Source organism: Mustela nigripes, chromosome 3 (assembly GCF_022355385.1).
Source record: "Mustela nigripes isolate SB6536 chromosome 3, MUSNIG.SB6536, whole genome shotgun sequence".
Classification (NCBI taxonomy): Eukaryota; Metazoa; Chordata; class Mammalia; order Carnivora; family Mustelidae; genus Mustela; species Mustela nigripes.
The window spans coordinates 156,581,683-156,603,029 of NC_081559.1; the positions used below are offsets into that span (position 1 = coordinate 156,581,683).

At 40.9% G+C, this 21,347-nt stretch overlaps 1 long non-coding RNA gene across 1 annotated transcript in view; it reads right to left on the reverse strand.

Annotated features, from left to right (window-relative positions):
• Positions 1 to 521: 521 nt before the first annotated feature.
• LOC132014176 (uncharacterized) overlaps positions 522 to 21,347 on the reverse strand; it is a 24,297-nt gene continuing 3,471 nt past the window's right edge. Inside the window, exons 2-3 of the long non-coding RNA XR_009403231.1 lie at positions 18,585 to 18,650; positions 522 to 569 (exon numbers count right to left, since the gene is read on the reverse strand). This is a non-coding gene — a long non-coding RNA (uncharacterized LOC132014176). The remainder of the gene's footprint in view (positions 570 to 18,584; positions 18,651 to 21,347) is intronic.

The window sequence follows — 21,347 nt, forward strand, 5'->3', positions numbered from 1 at the left end:
GGAGAACATCATATGGAGATAAAGGCAGAGATCTGGGTGATGCTTCTACAAGCCAAGGAACATCAAAGATTGCCAGCAAACGGCCAGGAGCTAGGAGTGAAACATGGAATAGATTCTCTCTCATGGCCTCCAGAACAAACCAACTGTCAACACCTTGACCTCAGACTTCTGGCTTTAAGAACTGTGAGACAATAAATTTCTGTTGTGTAAGCCTCCTAGATTGTAACACTTTGTTATGACTACCCTAGGAAACTAATACCAAAAGGGGAAAGTAAGATTTTAGATGGGGTGATGAGGGAAGTTTGCGTATGAAAAGAGAACAGAATGTTGGCGAGAGGCACACTGGGAGAAGCAGAGGCCAGGCAGAGGGATAAACAAGTGCAAATATCTTCTGGTGGGAGCACAGGAGTGGCAAGGGTAAGGACTGCCAAGGTCAGGGTTCCTGAAGTACAGTGAGCAAAGTGAAGGAAAGTGGAGGGGGGGAGAGAAGGTCAGACCATGTAGGGACCAACTGGTCATGTGTGGATAGTTGTCTTCTTCCTTGGGTAAGATGAGAAGCCATTGGAGGGCTGTAGGCAGAGAAATGAAATCATTGTCAAAAGTAGCATGTTTATGTTTCTGTCAAGCAGAGAACAAGTTCTGAGTTTCTGATTTATAGTTTCGCTTATGCATCTGTTTTATCCAGGACTCTTGGGGTTGCAAGGGACAGAGATTCAGCTCAAACTCTCCTATGCAAGGGAGGGAACTTATTAGCTTCCATAACTAAAAAGCCCATGAGTAATTTAGGCAGAGCTGGGGATGAATCCATATCATCAATAATCTGTCTCCTTTTCTCCTTTTTTCAGTTCTCCTTTCTTCTATGTTGACTTTATTTGCAGGTAAGCTTTTATTAATATAGCAAAAGGACCACTAGCAGCCCTAGATTTCATGCTTCTTAGTATTAGAGATTCTTTCTCTCCTACCATTCACATAATCCCCCAAATAATACTGGTTGGCTCCCTTGGTCATGAGCCTAGTTCTACAATAATCAATGGTCGTTTCTAGAGACAGTTCTTTGACTAATTGGCTTAGATCACATGTCTGCTTCTGGGTCAAGGAAGCAGACCTACAGGTTGGACTATCTAGGTGGGTGAGGAGCATTCACCAAAAGAAAAGTGTTATGTCAGGACCACAAAGTTGTTCAGCTTCAGAACTCTGATTCATGTTAACGTCTATATGAACAGGACCCACTGCAGTGTACAATCCCTAAGAGACCATACATGGTGGTCCCTGGTTCTCTAACCTAAGGAAGACGGAAAAGAAGTTGTGCAGGCAAACACAACAGGCATCCTCAAGTACATCTAATTACAAAACTAATCATTTATAACTTTAAGAAAGAACTCTTTTTTTAAAAAAAGTCTCTTTATGCAAAGTTGGCTGGACATTTCGCTTCCTAGAACAAAATATGACTCATAAAATGCAAATCTAGAGCAGAAATATACATACGTATATTTTATCTAAAGAATGATACCCCATAGTCCTAATTACGGCACACTCTTGAGCGTAAGGCAAGCAAATAATTTGCCTTTGATGACAGTAGCATAAATGGAGTTATGGTTCACAAATGCATGGCTCTTCCTAAGAACTTTGAGCACTAATTTACTTCACAACTATAGATTGGCCCCTAATATTGACAGGTTATTACATCAGGAATTACAAATAAGGTGGAACCAAACAAACCTGGTTCCTGTCCTCATGGATGAGACGGACATTGGACAATGAACACACAAATAGATACATACTTATATTGTGATAAGTATGAAGAAGGACAAGAACTGGGTTCTGTCACAGAAAATTAACAGGAGGTTGGGGGTTAATTTAGATTGGGATCAGGGATTTATCTGAAGTTGTGCCATTTAGGCAGAATACTGAGGGATAGATAGGAATTAGCCAGAAGAGTGGGAGAGGAAGGGAGAGTATTCCAGGCAGAAGGAATAGTATGTGCGAAGGCGTTAAAGAGTTTCCAATATCACCAGACATCCCTGCCCAGGCCCAGAGACATTATTCCAGATGCTTACCATTTCTATTGTTCGTTGCTTTCCATGATATTTCAAATTAACTAAATCATACACATTCCCTCACATCATTACATAGTAGATGGAATGTTTAGATTTTCCCCCACTGATTATGATTTATATATATTAATGTATTGGTATACGAAGATGGCAAAGTGACCAAAAGTGATCAAAAAATGGAATTGATGAAAGGAGTATTATAATTATTTCATGCTGGCAGTATATTTTCAAATGTTTTCAGTCATTTACCACTTCTGTTTCCATAACTTCATGGTAGGAAAGAAGAGGACAAAAGGACTTAGAAAGAGCTGAGGATACCACCTATGGAGAGGAGGTTAGTATTTATAGGTAATTCTCTAAAGTTCTCTTCTGGCATCTGCTAAGTGACAGAAGCCTGGGTGCTAACTACTGCGGAGGAGGAAAAACTTGGATGTCATAGTCCAGGCCTTTGATCAATCAAGGTCCAAAGAGAAAATAGATGTCACACTCAGAAAGGGCTAATTTGGGGTGTCTTAAATATGAAAGGACTGTTCTCAAAGGTGTGTGTGTGTATGTATGAGCTCTTAATACATAAGTGCACAGGGATGAGAAAAGATGGTTATTAGACCCAAGAGAAGAGACAAGATAACTATCTATCTACAGAGAGTCATATAGAGTCATCTAGAGTTGCTATTCTGTATCAGAGAGGAGCAATGACCTTCAGTCAAGAGACACAGTCAGGGGGCACCTCGGTGGCTCAGTGGGTTAAAGCCTCTGCCTTCGGCTCGGGTCATGATCCCAAAGTCTTGGGATTGAGCCCGCATCAGGCTCTCTACTCAGCAGGGAGCCTGCTTCCCCCTCTCTCTCTGTCTGCCTCTCTGCCTACTTGTGATCTCTCTCTCTCTGTCAAACAGATAAATAAAATATTTTTTAAAATGTTAAAAAAAAAAAAAAGAGAGAGAGAGACATAGTCAGCGGGAGGCAACTTTATAGAAAGGGAACGATGAGAGGGTGGCGCCCAGATGGCTCAGGTGGCCAAGTGTCCCACTCTTGGTTTTGGCTCAGGTCATGACCTCAGGGTTGTGAGAGCCAGCCCTGTGTCAAGTGACATGTGCAGTGAGGAGTCTACTTGAAGATTCTCTCTCTCTGCCCCTCCCCCCACTCACATATATGCTCTCTCTCAAATAAATAATCTTTAAAAAAAAAAAAAGCAACGGAACAAAGGGATCAAACAACCTGACCTCCTTTTTTTTCTTCCTTCTCCTTGACTTCTAACTGAACCCAACTAGGAGGCAGAAGTCATGAGCATTCACTGATGTGGTCCATACAGGTCAACCTTCCAGGAAGAGAGTATGATGGAGAAGGAAGAGTAGATATGACCTGAAGAATCACAAGAGACTTTGCCAGAATTCTCTACAGGATTTCTACCAATCCCCAGGCATTCAGCTAGCTAACACTACGTTGCCTAGATTGATCCAGTTCTTTTTGACCATATTTCATAATTCATAGAGGCTGGATATATATTTAAACATATATAAGTATTCATCTGCTGATTCCTAGATGCCCTGACAATTGGACAAGTAGTATCAATTCTTACTTTTCTAGTTTCAGAGTTATTTACTGCTTTTTTCCCCCCTACCCATTCAATTCCTAAAAATGTACAGCCCCATAGACCTCTACAATGGTGTATACTTGGAATAATTCCCTAATTAAGGATGAGATATTTGAAGAAAGGCACTTTTGTCATACTGCTATCATCCTATCACTCATCTTGGTTTTTCAAAATATTATAGGAGTTTTCAAATATGAAAACAGTGTGGAGAGTAATATAATGTGTACTCATATACCCACTACCACACAGATTAAGAAAATGTTAATATTTTGACATCCGTTTCTGAATTTTTATTTTTATTTTATTTTAAGATTTTATTTATTTATTTGACAGAGAGACAGCGAGAGAGGGACACAAGCAGGGGGAGTGGGAGAGGAAGAAGCAGGCTTCCCACTTCATGACCTGAGCTGAAGGCAGACGCTTAACGACTGAGCCACCCAGGCATCCCTGTTTCTGAATTTAAAAAAAAAAAAAAAAAAATCACAGAGTGTAAGCCTTCTTATTACTATCATTACCTCCTCTGTTTATTCATTCATTACTTTCATTTAAAAACATTTATTGAACAACTACTTAGTATGCTATAAAAGCCACGGGATAAAAACAATAAGATTGAGACTTACTTCCTTTTCTCAAGATGTTCCCAATCTAGCAATGATATCCCTGAAACAGTTGATTGCCTATTTTCAGTGAGTGGGTGTGAACATACAAAAGCAGGGAGAAAAACTAAAGAAATGACAGCTTCTGCATTGAAAAATTGGCAATATAAGATCATAGTGGAAACCAAAGAGCGAGATGGATAAAACCCCAATTGCTAACATAGTGACCACTTTGCCTCTTCTTGTTTCTGATAAAGTTGTACAGTAGATGCCCTTTTAGCAAATGAAAAACCTGCTATTAAATAGATATATGACATTAGTCAATTTTTATTATAGTTTCTAATACCTAGTCTGTACTGATCATATAGACAGTATTAAATGCTGAAAAAAAAAAAAAACCCAATAGATAATTTCCAGGTCTAAAGTTGTACAACTGGGTGCCTGGGTGGCTCAGTGGGTTAAGCCGCTGCCTTCGGCTCAGGTCATGATCTCAGAGTCCTGGGATCGAGTCCCACATCGGGCTCCCTGCTCAGCAGAGCCTGCTTCCCTCTCTCTCTCTTTGCCTGCCTCTCCATCTACTTGTGATTTCTCTCTGTCAAATAAATAAATAAAATCTTAAAAAAAAAAAAATAAAAAAAAATAAAGTTGTACAACTGCATACATTTTTTAAATTGTAACTGAGGATTAGTATACTACATTGAAAAGCATAATGTATTCAAATTCCTCTTATTCATAATTGACGGTAAGTTCTCTAAAATCAGATAACTCTAAGGCTTGCCTATTAGATGAGGAGTGGAAACTTTTTGCAAGGGAAACTATTCTTTTCAAGCTTGAATTTCTTCACATTCTGCCATTCTGCTGGGTCTGGTTTGTCTGGGTCTGCAATCAAGAAGATTGCAAATCTATGTAGTATCTTGGTGCAATTTAGGAGGTGCCCCCTTGGGCTCATACACCCCTGGGAGCTTGTGCCTCTATGGGAAAACATAGGTTCCCTTTCCTCAGAGACAGCCCCAAACCACCCCACACCAGTCCCACTCACCCACTTCGCCCGGCCCGTTTGTGCACTGCACCCACCGAACAACCAGGTGCCTTGTTGCCGGTGCCAAAAAACATGGCACATTACACCAAACACCTCCTAGTGCCAGGAACTTGGCCAGGTGCCGGAAATAAAAAGAAGAATAAGACAGAGTCTACCTTTGGTGTCTGGGAAGAGGGCCATAGAAACAGATTACCCCAATAAGACCTAGTAAAGTGATCAAAGAGAAACACAAACAGAATCACAAACGAAGGAGCCACTCATTTTTCTCGGATGGGGCTGTGGTCAAGGAAACTTCAGAGGAAGAGGCTTCTGAATTGGGGTTCATAGAATGAGTAGAAGTTCGTGAGCTGGGAAAAGGGCACTTGGGCTTTTGATAACAAGGATAAGCTTGGGAGTCTCTTCCTGTAGCTTCAGGAAAAGCCCGGGCGGCAGCTCCAACACTTTGATCTAGGTTTTGGGTCCCACCATTTTTGTTGGGTTTGTCTATGTCTCTTTTTGTCTTTGAAGTGATCTAGACAAGCTCAGCAGCGGGGCTCGTATAAACAGCGTGAAAAAACAGTGTTCACTTGCCAGCACTGTCCCCCACATAGCTCTCTTGGGAGTCTGCGGAGGCAGGAGGTGGCTGGTCAAAGGCCAGGGAGTTGGGAACATGGCCAAACGGCCTCCTTGAAGATACAGCACACAAGGACATTCCAGGAAGAGGGGGCAGTATAATACATAGTATTTTGTTTGCCAGATGGAAATATCCTTAGTGACAAACATTTAATTTGGCTGCAGGTATGACCTTTGATTATGCAATAGAATTGTGGATCAGCTGGAATGTAAATTTTGAAAGACCCAGGTTGCTTATTTCCCTAGAAGGATCAGTTAGTTTTGCCCAATAAAGCTGTTCAAAGACCACGGACTCCCATTTCTGACTCTAATGAACCTTCCCCTCTGTTGGCATGTTCTACTGGTTGCTAGAAGAATCAGGAGGAGGCGTGTGCACAGCAGAGCTGCACAGAAGCCACCATCACTTGTCAGAAAAACAAGGATGTGTGTGTCCTCTCCGCAGGGAGCTAGAGAGCTAGAGAGCGCTTCCCTGGGTCAGTAAGGGAGAGTGGTCAGAAGCAGGCATCCGACTGACTGTAGAGGATTGGGGATCAGTGGCAATGACTTCTCTTTTGGCCCCTATGTAGGTACTCTGACTTTGCTGTGATGTCCAGCAATGGCGGTGTCCTCTGAACCTGTTTGTGGAGTTCAAGGAGGACTGGAAGCTTCACTGGGCACTGTTCAGCACAATAAGGACAGCAACAACAAACCTGCTGACTGTGTTTTTACTGATTAGTTGCAAACTAGCTATTCCAGGCCACACACTCATAAACTAGGCTCTCCTTTGATGACCTGTATGTTGAAATAAAAGGAGGTGGTGAGTTATGCAGCACCAGCCCTCAGGAACTGCCTGAGGGCCCTCATTGCAACAATCTGATAACAGCAACAAGAACTGGGCAGTACCTCCCCACCCATGTTTGTGATCCTCCAGTGCCCGAAACACTCCTCTGGAGGCTCCCACTGATTAGGGAATGGAAAACCTTGGCCTATCTTAGTACCCAGGTAGGAGTCATCAATGAGGACACGAGACAAACTCAAGAACACTTTGTAAACACAAAAGAACATTCCTGCAAAGTAGGCAGGCCCATTAAAACATGGCAGGTAAAAAAAAATAACAAAATAAAATGAAATAAAAAAGACCAAGGGCAGCCAGAGAGAGCTGAAGGGTATGTCAGCTTGTATTTAAGGATCCTGCAAAAGGGATCACATGTCAATGAATAGCACTGGGAAAGTATCATGCTCCAAAATGTCTTCAATCACCCTATAAAGGCTTCACATTCTTCAGCTCAGGAATGAAAAACATACCCCATTCTATCTGGCGCATATGCCAAAAATCCAGGAGCCATCATTTATTTCTCTCTCTTTTCTCCACTACTTTCCTCCCATCACTCTGTCAGCAAGCCGACCTCCAAATTATATATTGATTTGTCCTCTTCTTTTTATGTCCACGACTACCATCCCACTCCAAGCCACAATAATCTCTTGCCCAGACAACCTCAATATCCCATGGACTGGTTTCTTTATACTCACTTTGGCTCCCCTCCATCTCTGATTTCAGTATGGAAAGGTCTTTCTAAGCATAAACCGATCGAAGAAATTAAGAAAGGGTGAGTTACATATATTTGACAACAAAGAAAGCTTAAAATTCTGAATGTCAAAAAAATATCACCACAGGGCGCCTGGGTGGCTCAGTGGGTTAAAGCCTCTGCTTTCGGCTCAGGTCATGGTCTCAGGGTCCTGGGATCGAGCCCCGTATCGGGCTTTCTGCTCGGCAGGGAGCCTGCTTCCTCCTCTCTCTCTCTCTGCCTGCCTCTCTGCCTACTTGTGATCTGTCAAATAAATAAATAAAATCTTTAAAAAAAAAAATATCACCACACATATCCCTTAGCAGAAGTGAGAGGGTTGGAGCAAAGAGAAATTTCAATTTCCACTATGCATGTTTCTGTATTCTTTAATTTAGTTAGTGCATATATGTGTCTTTTATTTTTTATTCTTTATTTTTTAAAGACTATATTTATTTATTATTTGTCAGAGACAGAGAGAGAGAGCGCACAAGCAGGCAGAGTGTCAGGCCTAGGCAGAGAGAGAAGCTGGCTCCCCGCTGAGCAAGGAGCCCAGTGCGGGATTTGATCCCTGGGATCATGACCTGAGCCAAAGGCAGTGGCTTAACTGACTGAGCCACCCAGGCATCCCTATATGTGTCTTTTAAAATAAAGAAAATTGCACACACCAAAACGTGATAAACAACTAAAAATAAACAACAAACTGGAAAAGTATTTGACACAAATATGGTAAGACTTAATAGATTTGATAGTCTTAATATATAAAAGCTCATACAAATCAAAAAGAAGAACATTAAGACCATCAGCCTTAAAATGGGTAAGGAAAGGGGTCTCTGGGTGGCTCAGTGCATTGAGCAGTCACTTCTGGGTTTTAGCTCAGGTTATGATTTCATGGGTCGAGGGATTGAGCACTCAGCAGTGAGTCTGCTCGAAGATTCTCTCCCTCTGCCCCTCACCCTCTCACCGCTTGTGCATGTATGTGCACACTCACTTTCTCTCACAAATGAATAAATGCATCTTTTAAAAAATGGGTAAGAAAAAATTATACTTTGAAATAAACTACTAGGTTTTTAACCAAAAAAGGATATTGACAATAAATCACTGAAAATAAAATAGAAATATGTTGTAAAGAAAAAAGTCCTATCTCACTAATAATCAACTAAACGAAAAATAAAAGTGAGATAACACTTTTTACATTTTAGGATACCAAGACTTAAAAAAAATTTAATAAATCTCACTTTCATCCATATTTTGTGAGAATACATAATTTCTTTGGTAAGAATTTTGGCAATGTGGGCGTCTGGGTGGCTCAGTGGGTTAAGCTTCTGCCTTCGGCTCAGGTCATGATGTCAGGGTCGTGGGACTGAGTCCTGCAACAGGCTCTCTGCTCAGCAGGGAGCCTGCTTCCTCCTCTCTCTCTCTGCCTACTTGTGATCTCTCTCTGTCAAATAAATACAATCTTTTATAAAAAAAAGAATTTTGGTAATGTCAGATATCTCAAAAGTTCACAGTCTCCTCCCCTTTTAAAAAGATATTTTATTTAAGAGAGAGAGAGTGAGAGAGAGAGTGCAAGAGCATGGGAGGAGGTGCAGAGTGGAGGGAGAAGCAGACTCCTCCTGGCTGGGCAGGGAGCCCAAGGCAGGGCTAGATGCCAGGGCCCTGAGATCATGATCTGAACCAAAGGAAGACGCTTAACTGACTGAGCCACCCAGATGCCCCAAAAGTTCACAGCCTTTGACTACTGATTTTATTTCTAGAAATTTATCACAAGGTAATAAAATTATAGATATGGACAAAGATTAAATTATAGTGGTTCATTGAAGAATTATTTATAAAATCAAAAACTGGGGAAAACATAAGGATCAAATAATAAGAGCACATTTAAATAAATGGCATTATTTCTAACATTAAGGTAAATTATAATAGTGCCATCAAAAATGTTTCTGGGGGCACCTGTGTGGTGCAGTTGGTTAAGTGTCTGCCTTTGAGTCAGATTATGATCTCAGGGTCCTGGGACTGAGTCCCCCATCAGGCTCTCTGCTCAGGGAGCCCGCTTCTCTCTCTCACTCTCAAATAAATAAATAAATAAATAAATAAATAATCCTAAAAAAAGGTTTATGAGTCTCAATGTACTAAAAATACTTACTTTCCATAAGTTAGATATAAAATTAACATAATTCTAATAAAAATACATTGAGAATCTTTTCAATAGAATAATGGATCCTAAAAGTCAAGTGGAAAAATAAATAAGAATGGCCAGGAAAACACTGGCAAGGGAAAAAAGCAGTAAGAAAGGACCAGTTTTACCAGATATACATGAAAACACGTTTTATGCAAGAGTTAAGAGAGTACAGTACTAGAATATGAATAGAGAGATAAATGGAACAGTACAGACATAAAATACATACATACATTAGTTCATTCCATGGAAAAGGAAGCATCTTAAGTTAAAGGGGAAAAGGTGGACCCATGGGTAAACGATGTCAAGACAACTAGAAAGACACAAAGAAAACAGCTGATCCATGTCTTTGCAACATTTATCTCCTCCAAAAAAAGACCCCCCAAGAAAGACATAGAAATATAAAAATTAAAACTCTAGAAGTACTAGAAGAAAACAAAGATTAAAACATTTTTAAATGGGAAGGTCTTTATAATGATGATTTAAAATCCAGAATTTAAAAATAAATATTAAGTCCGACTATATAAAAATATATTCTAAATATATTCTAAAATTTCTACATGGGAAGATTCTACAAGAAAAGTCAAAGCCAAAACAAACTGGGAAAAACGTTGTAATCTATGTCCCAGACAGAGGGCTAATCTCTCTCATGTGTACAAACACCTATAAATCAATATGGAAGGCCTGTAACCCATAGTAAAGTGGACAAAGCTTATGAAATGACAGTTTAGCTCCTTACAAATTTTAGGATTGTTTGTTCTAACTCTGTGGAAAATGGTGATGGTATTTTGATAGGGATTTCACTGAATATGTAGATTGCTTTGGGTAGCATAGACATTTTATTTTTATTTATTTATTTATTTTAAAAAAGATTTTATTTATTTTTTTGACAGAGAGAGAGAGCGAGAGAGATCACAAGTAGGCAGACAGGCAGGCAGAGAGAGAAGAGGAAGCAGGCTCCCTGCCAAGCAGAGAGCCCGATGTGGGGCTCAATCCCAGGACCCTGGGATCATGACCTGAACCAAAGGCAGAGGCTTTTAACCCACTGAGCCACCCAGGTGGCCCCTCACCATTTTTTTATCAGTACATACTGGTTCATTTAACTACTCTTCTAGGGGTAGACACTTGTTTTTCCTCTATTCACTTCCTGTCACAACCAGTGCTTCAATTATTAGCTTTGTACATTATTTTTGCATGCAAATGCATACATAAATTCCCAGAAGTAGAATTACTGGGTCAAAATTACATTTTTAATGGATGCTGTTAAGTTCTCTTCATAGGATTTATGGCATTTTGCACTCCTACCAGCTGTGAGAGAACCCATTTCTCCACAGCCTTGCGGAAAGTTTGGACATTTTTGCTAATTGGGTAAGTAAAAAAGTGGTGTTTCAGTTTAGTTTTAATTTGCATTTCTCTTTAGAGTGAAGATGAAGGGCATCTGGGTGGTTCAGTCAGTTTAGCAACTGATTCTTGATTTTGGTTCAGGTCATGACCTTAGGGTCCTCGAATCCCCCCCCACCACCCCCCCCTACCACCCCCTACCCCCCCCCCCCCCCCCCCCCCCCCCCGCACTGGGCTCCCCACACAGCAGGGAATCTGCTTGAGGATTTTCTCTCCCTCTCACCCTGCTTACTCGCCTCTCTCTCTCAAATAAATAAATAAATAAATTCTTTTAAAAAATTCTTCATCTCCCTCTGCCCCCTCCTCCCACCCTCCCTCCTCCCTCCCTCTCCCTCTTGAAAAGTGAAAATGAGAATCTTTTCATACCTTTGAATCTTATTCATAGTGAGAATGTTTTTTATTCTTATAGCCTTTCCTATAAGTTGTCTTTTTTATATTTTAAATAATTTAACTTAAAACATGTCATTTATTTGTCAATATTTTAAAAATATATATATTTTTTTCTTTTAAGTAAACTCTGTGACCAACATGGGGCTTAAATTCAACCCCAAGATCAAGAGTCCCACACTCTACCAATGAACCAGCCAGGCACCCCTATTTGCCAATATTTTGACATAGGGCCAAAGCCTTTTCTTTGAGCCTGGTGCCCTAACTGGGGATCCTTGCTATCTCTTTTTTGCATAAATTGCACCTATAATGTGTTATCCAAAATTTCAAATTTCAACTTCTTTAAAGTGGCATGAAATCTTAGAGTCTTGAAAAGGACATCCAATAGAGAATTCTTCTTCTTCTTCTTCTTCTTTTTTTTTTAAGTTTTGGGGTAGAATTTAGTGATTCATCAGTTCCATGTAACACCAGTGCTCATTACGCCCAGTGCTCTCCTTAATGCCCATCACTCAGTTACCCCATCCCCCCCCCACCTCCCTCCAGAAATCTTCAGTTTGTTTCCTACGTTAACAGTCTCTTGTGATTTGCCTCCCTCTCTGTTTTCCTCCTATTTTATTTTTCCTTCCCTTCCCCTATGATCATCTGTTTTGTTTCTGACTTACTTCACTTAGCATAATGCCCTCTAGTTCCATCCACATCATCGCAATGACAAGATTTCATTTTTTTGATGGCCAAGTAATATACCATGGTGTATGTATACCACTTCTTTACCCATTCATCTGTCGATGGACATGTGAGCTCCTCCCTTATTTTGGCTATTGTGGACACTGCTGCTATAAACGCTGGGGTGCATATACCCTTGCAAATCACTGTATTTGTATCCTTTGGTTAAATACCCATAATGCAGTTACTGGATTATTGGGTGGCTCTATTTTTAACATTTTGAGGAACCTCCATACTGTTTTCTAGAGTGCCTGCTCCAGTTTGCATTCCCATCAACAGTGTAAGAGGGTTCCCCTTTCTCTACATCCACACCAACATCTGCCATTTTCTGAGCTGTTAATTTTAGCTATTCTGACTGATGTGAGGTGGTATCTTCTTGTGGTTTTGATTTGTATTTCCCTGATGCTCAGTGATATTGAACATTTTTTCATGAGTCTGTTGGCCATTTGGATATCTTCTTTGGAGAAATGTCTGTACATGTCCTCTGCCCATTTCATGACTGCATTTTTTGGTTTTGGCTGTTGAGTTTCATAAGTTCTTTATAGATTTTGGGTATTAGCCATTTATCTGGTAAGTCATTTGCAAATATATTCTCCCATTCCATAGGTTGCCTTTAAGTTCTGTTGACAGTTTCCTTTGCTGTGCAAAAGATTTTATCTTGATGAAGTCCCAGCAGTTCATTTTTGTTTTTGTTTCCCTTTCCTTTGGAGACGTGTAGAGCAAGAAGTTGCTGCAGCTGAGGTCAAAGAGGTTGCTGCCTGTGTTCTCCTCCAGAGTTTTGTTAGATTCCTGTCTCACATTTAGATCTTTCATCCCTTTTAAATTTATTTTTGTGTATGGTGTAAGAAAGTGATCCAGTTTCATTCTTCTGCATGTTGCTGTCCAATTTTCCCAACACCATTTTTTAGACTATCTTTTTTCCATCGGATTTCTTTCCTGCTTTGTCGAAGATCAGTTGACTATGGAGTTTAAGGTCCATTTCTGGGTTCTCTATTCCATTCCATTGATCTATGTGTTTGTGCCAGTACCATACTGTCTTGATAATTATAGTTTTGTAACAGAGCATGAAGTCCAGAATTGTGGTGCCTCCAGCTTTGGTTTTCTTTTTCAACAGTACTTTGGCTATTAAGATACCCAGGAATAAACCTAACCAAAGAGGTACTCTTTGTTTGTACTCTGAAAATTATAGAACACCTATGAAAGAAATAGAAGAAGACACAAAGAAATGGAAAAACATTTATGCTCATGGAGTGGAAGAACAAATATTGTTAAAATGTCTATGTTTCTGCCTACTTGTGATCTCTGTCTGTCAAATAAATAAATAAATAAAATCTAAACAAAAAAAATGGTGAAACTCATTATGAACTTCTATGGAAGTGTCTATGACAAATTATGATAATGTGAACAATATACTTTTATGTAAAAATGTGGGGGAGAGAATAAAATCTATATTCATATTTGCATATACATGCATGTATTATTTATGGCACTATAACAAATTACCCCAAACCTTAATGGATTAAAACCACCAGTATTTAATACCTCATAGGACTTTTGAAGGCTGGGGATCAGGAAGCAGCTTTGCTGGGTGGCCCTGGGTGGCTCTGGGACAGGGTCTCTCGTGAAGCTGCAGGGAAGTTGTCACTCAGGGCTGCAGTCATCTGAAGGGGCTGGAATGTCCGCTACTAAGCTCACTCCTGACTGCTGGCAGGAGGTGTCAGAGGCCAGATGGGCCTCTCCACAGGGCTGCTCACATGCATGGCAGCTGGCTTCCCACAGAGCAAGTGACGGGTGGGGTGGAGGCAGATATCCCAAGATGGCAAGGGCAGACCTTTCATCACCTCATCTCAGAAGAGGAATATTGGTCTATTTGTTAGAAGCAAATAGCTTCATGCTCATGGGGAAGGAAATTAAGCCTGATCTCTGCAACAAAGGAGTTATTTTAGAATTTGTGGACATGGTTTTTAAACTACCACGGATACATACTAACTAATGATAGTGGTTACCTAGGAGTAATGGGAGAGTGAGGAGATGGGCATATATGGAATAGGTCAGAGAAAAACTTTCACTGGTATATTGAATTGTGGTAAAATATATATAACAAAATTTATCATCATAACCATTTTTAAAGGCAGAGTTGTGGATTATTAAGTCCATTCCCATTGTCATGCAACCATCACCACCATCTGGCTCCAGAATTCTTGTCAAAACTCAAACCCTGTACCCATCGGATAATAACTGCCCCCTCTTTCCCCTACAGCCCTGGCAACCACCATTCCTTCCGGCTCTGAATCTGACTGTTCCGGGTACCATATATAGAAGGAATCAATATAGTGTATGTCCTTTTGTGACTGACTTATTTCACCTAGCGTGATGTCCTCAAGGTTCACTCACATAATAGCATGTCAGAATTTCTTTCCTTTTTAAGGCTGAATAATATTCCACTGTATGGAGAGACCCTATTTTTACCCATTCATCAGTCAGTGAACATGTGGTTTGCTTCTACCCCTTGGTTATAATGAATGATACTGCTATGAACATCTCTGAGTCCTCACTTGTATATTTTTATATTAAAAATTTTCAAACCATGGAAATTGTGCTAATAATCAGTTGCTGCATAACAACGACTTTTTATTTCTCCTGGTTCTGTGGGTTGGCTGGGTGGTTCCTCTGCTTGTTTACCTGGCCTCCGTAATGTGGTAGCATTCAGCCAGGAGATGTGGTGGGCCCGAAGGTCCAAGTTGACCTTGTTCATGTGGTTGTCAGTTGGTCTTGGCTCTTGCTTTCCTCCCCATGACCTCTGAGCCTCTGGTAGGTTAAACCAACTTCCTTGCATGGAGGACACAGAGAAGTGTTCAAGACAGGGAAAGCAGAAGCTGCAAGGTTTCTGAGGCAAACGCTCTGGAACTTGCACAATGTTACTTTTGTTATCTTCTCTTGGTCAAAGCAAATGTCAAAGACAGCTCAGATTTCAGATAGAGAAAGACAAGAGCCACATGATTTCACCTATAAGTGAAGAGAACTTGTAGGTGAAACAAAACAAACAATAACAACAACAACAAAAAAGACTTTTTTGAGAGCCACCAGAACAGAGATTTTTTTTTTTTCAAGATTTTATTTGTCAGAGAGAAAGCATAAGCAGGGGGAATGGCAGGTAGAGGCAGAGTGAGAAGCAGGCTTCCCACCGAGCAAGGAAGGAGTGGGATGCGGAGCTCAATCCCAGGACCCGGGATCATAACCAAGCCAAAGGCAGACATTTAACTGACTGAGCCACCCAGGCATCCCAACAAACAGACAGTTAAATACTGAAAACAAACAGGTGGTTTACCAGAGGAGGGGAGGGTGGAGGGGGATGGGCAGAATAGATAAAGGGGATTAAGAGGTACAAACTTCCGGGTGTAAGATAAATGAATCATAGAGATGAAAAGAACAGCATAGGAAATAAAATCAGTGATAAAATATTGTTATAATGTCGTGTGGTGACAGATGGAGACTACAAACACGGTGATGATAACTGAGTAACGTATAGAATCGCTGAATTACGATGTTGTACGACTGAAACCACTGTAACACTGACAGCTAACTGTGCTTCAACAAACAAACAAACAAACAAACAAACCCAAAACAAAAAAACCAGCTCAGCTTCAAGGGGTGGGGAATAGACTCTACCTCTTGACAACAGTAGTTGCAAGACCCCTCTGGCTATATTTAGGGGCACCTGTGTGGTGTTGCTGGTTAAGAAACCTGCTCTTGGTTTTGACTCGGGTCATGATTTTGGGGTCCTGGGGTTCAGCTGCAAGTCGGGCTCTGCACTCAGGGTAGAGTTTGCCTGAGTTTGCCTGAGATTCTCTCTCTCTCTCGCCCCCTCTGCCCCTCCTGCTTGTGCTGTCTCTCTCTAAAAAAAAAAAAAATAATAATAATTAATCTTAAAAAATATCTGTGGCCATTATTTAACCTACCACAGGAACATATTACTTACTCCAAAATATTAAATAAAAATGTCTAGAAGTAAATTTTAATGATATGGAAAATTTTTTGGACATATTTTAATAAACAGAGCAAAACTATACCCAAATTACGATTTATACAGGTACCACCATGGCGTTCTGGCTTACCTGCTGCCTCCCTGACTCCTCTGTGTTTGGTCTTTTTTCCCTGTCTCCATGTGAGATAACGGCTCAACCCAAAATGCTTAAGTCGTAAGGAATATGGCTTGTTTCACTAACAGAGGGCTGGGAGGAAGGCAGGGCCAGTGGCTGCAAAAGCAGCTGCTAATGTCAGCAGGGCCCAGAGCCGGGTCAGCGGTTTAGCCAGATGCTCATGCTAGTCTCCATCAGGGTCACACAGCGGCCGCTTTGGTGACAGGCGTCCTGTTCAGATGACCTCCAGAGGGAGAAGAGGTAGGTGTCTTCCTGGTGTCTCTCTGCCCCCTCACCTCTTCATTTTGAAAAATCTTAAACATAGGGAAAAGCTGAGAGTAGTAAGAGGAACCCTATACCAGCCCCCTAGATTCAACAATTGGTAACATTTTGCTACATGCCACAATTGCTCAATCTCTCTTCTTCACTCTTTTTCCTGTATCATTTGAAAGTAACCTGCAGACATCACGGCACTGCACCCCTGCACGATTCAGCCTATATTTCCTTTTTTATAGAGATTTTATTTTTTTATTTGAGAGAGAGAGAGACAGTGAGCACAATTTGGGGGGAGGGGTGGAGGGAGAGGGAGAGGGAGAAACAGGTTCCCCACTGAACTCCATGCCTGATGCCCGACATCAGGCTTGATTCCAGGACCCAGAGATCATGACTTGAGCCAAAGTCAGACACTTAACTGACTGAGCCACCCAGGCACCCCAACAGCCTATATTTTTGGAGAATAAATATGTCTCCTACAGATCCACAATAATGGCACACGTAAGAAAAATTAACAGTAATTCCCTAGTATCACTTACTATGCAGTCCAAGTTCAAGTTTCCTCAGTAGTCCTAAAATGTATTTTATTTTATTATTTTTAAAGATTTTATTTATTCATTTTAAAGACAGAGATCACAAGTAGGCAGAGAAGCAGGCAGAGAGACAGGAGGAAGCAGGCTCCCTGCTGAGCAGAGAGCCCAATGCGGGGCTCGATCCCAGGACCCTGAGACCATGACCTGAGCCGAAGGCAGAGGCTTTAACCCACTGAGCCACCCAAGTGCCCCCCTAAAATGTATTTTAAAACTTATCTTTTTTATACCAGAATCTAATCAAGTTTCATACACTGCATTTGGTTTTATATTTCTTTAGCTCCTTTTCATTTAGAACATTCCCTCAATTTGATTCTCATTGCATTGTGTTGCATTGTGTTTTTCTTTTGAACCATTCTGATATATTTTCTCACAATGCCATTTATTTTGTTCCTCTCGTCTTTGTATTTCTGGTGAACTTCAAAATTAGATTCAGGCACTTAACTAGATTTATGCTAAATCTTTGGCAATAATATTTCTTAAGTGGTTTATTGTACCTTTATTAGTGAGGCAAATTTCTCAGAAGCCCCACAGTAAACTTTTTCGTAAGTGCCACTGGACAGAGCAGGGAACCATGCACTGGCCTAGTCACTGGTGATGGAAGTGGAAATACCATGCTTAGGTTCATTCATAAGATGTATCTCTATGGGCCGAGGTTGGTATCTGGCCCCTTGAAGGGAGGAAGGTGGACACTTGTACAAAAAGGGTTCTGCCAGGTTGAGGAAGCTAGGATGCAGCCTTTTTCTGACCTCTCCCGTGAACTGGCAAGTTTCGCTGGTGCTACCTTCACCCACGTGATACCCACCCAACTTTTCTCTGTCTCCACTACTGCACCTGTCCCCATCACCAACAATGCTGGCCCAGGTTCCAGCCACAAGCTCCTAACCAGTCTTCCTTTTCCCAGTCTAGTATCCAGACAGACACCAGAGCTGTCTTAAAATCTAAGTTGGATTATGCCCAACCCCTGCTTTTAATCCCTCCAGGGGCTTCCTTGGGCACTAAAATACTCCCATCTCAACTTAGCCCCCAACACATTACATCTCTCGGTTCCTGCTTACCTCTCCACTTTGACCTGGCCTACCCTCCTGCACATGCAGTAAATGCTAGCTACTCAGGCTTTCACTCTTTGAATTCACTGGACACTCTAGTGATTCAGGGTTTGTGCACATAGAGTTCCCTCTCCTGGAACACCCACCCCCTCAACACTTTGCCTGGTAGCAGAATCTAGTGGTTGTTATGGGCTCAAACTGTGTTTCCCTGAACTTGTATCTTGAAGCCCTGACCTCCAGTACCTCAGACTGTTATTTAGAGATAGGGTTTTCAAAGATGTAATTAAGGTAAAATGAGGTCATTAGGGTGGGTCCTAATCCCATGACTGATGTCCTTATAAAAAATAATATGAGGACACAGACACAGAGGACAGAACATGTAAAGACACAGGGAGAAGGGGGCCATTTACCAGTCAAGGAGAGAAGCCTCTGAAGAAATCAATCCTGCTGGCACTTTGATCTTGGACATCAAGCCTCTAAAAGTGAGCGAAAATAAATTTCTGTTGTTTAAGTCCCCCAGTCTGTGGTATGTCATTAGGGCAGCCCTTGCAAACTGATCCAGTAGGGAAGCTGGTAGATTCTGGAGCAGCTTTCCTAGATGGAAATCTTGCCTCTGCCAGTTATTAGCGGATTCATTCGGGGCAATTTACTTAACCTTTTCATGCCTTGGTTTCCCTTTCTGTAAAATGGAGACGATAACAACAGTACCAACACAGTGACAACCACCCAGTTTGCCCCCGACTGAGAGTTTTCCCAGGATGTAGGACTTTCAGCACTAAAACCTCAACAGTCACCCTAAAGTGAGTGTGGTTGTTGTGAGACTGAATTAATACTGGTGGCAAACTAGAAGAATGCCTGGCACTTAGTAAGCACTCAATAAGTAACAAGTATTGTCACTACTATTATTAATTACACTTCAGATCTCAGCTTAACTGTCACTTTCTCAGAGATATTTTTCTGACTCCATAATCTGGATTAGGACTCCCTGTTAAATTCTTTCAGTTTAAATTTCTTATTTTGTTAGTGGCACCCCAATATCCATTCTCCTCATTTTTAATAACAATAGGACCCCTGGGGTGCCTGGGTGGCTCAGTGGGTTAAAGCCTCTGCCTTCAGCTCAGGTCATGATCCCAGGGTCCTGGGATCCAGCCCTGCAAGCCCTGCATCGGGCTCTCTGCTCAGCAGGGAGACTGTTTCCCTTCCTCTCTCTCTGCCTGCCTCTCTGCCTACTTGTGATCTCTGTCTGTCAAATAAATAAAAATCTTTAAAAAAAAAACACAAAAAACCCCCCAAAACAATAGGACCCCTGATTTCTAACTGGGCACATGGCTGACTAGAATAAAAATTATTTCTCAGGTCTCTTGTAGAAATCTAAATTCTGACCAATGGGATATGGGGAGATGTGATATGTGTAAATTCTGGGGTGTTCCCTTAAAACAGAAGCTTTTCGTTTTGGGGTTTGGTTTTTTTTTTGAAGATTTATTTATTTATTTGAGAGAGAGTGTGTGCACAGTGGGGAGGGGCAGAGGGAGAGAGAAACTCCACTGAGTGTGGAGTCTGAGGGCTTGATCTCATGGCCCTGAGATCACAACCAGAGCCAAGACCAGGAGTCAGAGGCTCAACCAGCCATGCCCCTAGGCGTCCCAAGTGGGAGGGAGGTTCTTAACCTAAAGAAGTTGTGGATAGAATTCTCAGAGCCTGTGAATTAGAACAGGAAAAAAAGTACATCTGTGTTTTGTGAACTGCTAACTGAAATTAGCATTTGCTTCAATTATGATACAGGCAATGAAGCACAAAAATATTGGCAATAACTGTGATCCTGTCACCAAATGAAATCACAGACATTTTTATATCACATAATCATTCTGCATATCTCTAATATACATATATCAGATTTTTAAAGATTTTACCTATTTATTTGAGAGACAGACAGGGAGAGAGGGAACACAAGCAGGGAGAGTGGGAGAGAGAGAAGTAGGCTTCCTGAAGGAGCAGGGAACCCGATGCAGGTCTCCATCCCAGGACCCTGGGATCATGCCCTGAGCTGAAAGCATATGCTTAATGACTGAGCATATGCTCAGTCACTCCTGTATATATCTAATATATGGTTTATGTTCATCGCCACTATAAAGTTTGAAATTAGACTCACTGCAAGTTTATTAGTTAATGCTTAAAGAAGCACATACTTTGTCATATGCCACGGCACAAAAATGACTATTCTCTTAAAGAGAAGGGCATCTTGCTCCTTATCCTTTCACTCTTGGTACTGGCTGCCATGTGGAAGTATTAGAGAGCCATATTGGACATACCGGCGAGGGGGACACTGCTCAGATGGTGGAGGGATCAGAATGAAAGAGCTTAAGTCTCTGGGATCTCCATGCAATCTGAGACTGCTACGTGACAGAAGGATAAATGTTTATCTTGTTTACAGCACTGTTATTCTGTGTTTTTATTTGAGCAGCTGAATTTATACCCTTATTAACATAATAGCAGTTATCACATTTTATGATTATATATTTATTCATGATGATTTTTGGGTAAATGTCTTTATCCACAGCTCAAGAACAAGCTCTTTGAGGACATGGATCATGTCTATTTGCTCACTCTGGAATCTGGGCACCTGGTACCATGTAGGAACAAAGCAGACTTCCAATAAATGTTTTAAAATAAATGAAATAATAGCATAATAAATATTTATAACCATATCTGGGTATTTAAGTAATACTGTACAGGCAATATTTTAAAACAAGCAAAAAGCCTATGGATAGAAAAAAGGTTAGAGCTAATACCAAAATGTAAACAGTAATTGTTTGAATTATTGGTGGTTTTTTTTTTTCTGTTTCAGAGAGTGTAATATATTTGAATAAGTTAATATACATAACGTCATTAGAATAGTGACTGGCATACAATGTAAAATAAATAAACCAAATAAAATATTCCATAAAAAACTGTGTATTTGTGAAAAACAATGCAACCTTCTCCACCTACACTTGTTTATTCCTAAATTTGGTAATGATATATTTGGAAGATGTGGTCCATATACACTATGGAGTATTATGGCTCCATCAGAAAGGATGAATACCTAACTTTTGTAGCAACATGGATGGGACTGGAAGAGATTATGCTGAGTGAAATAAGTCAAGCAGAGAGAGTCAATTATCATATGGTTTCAC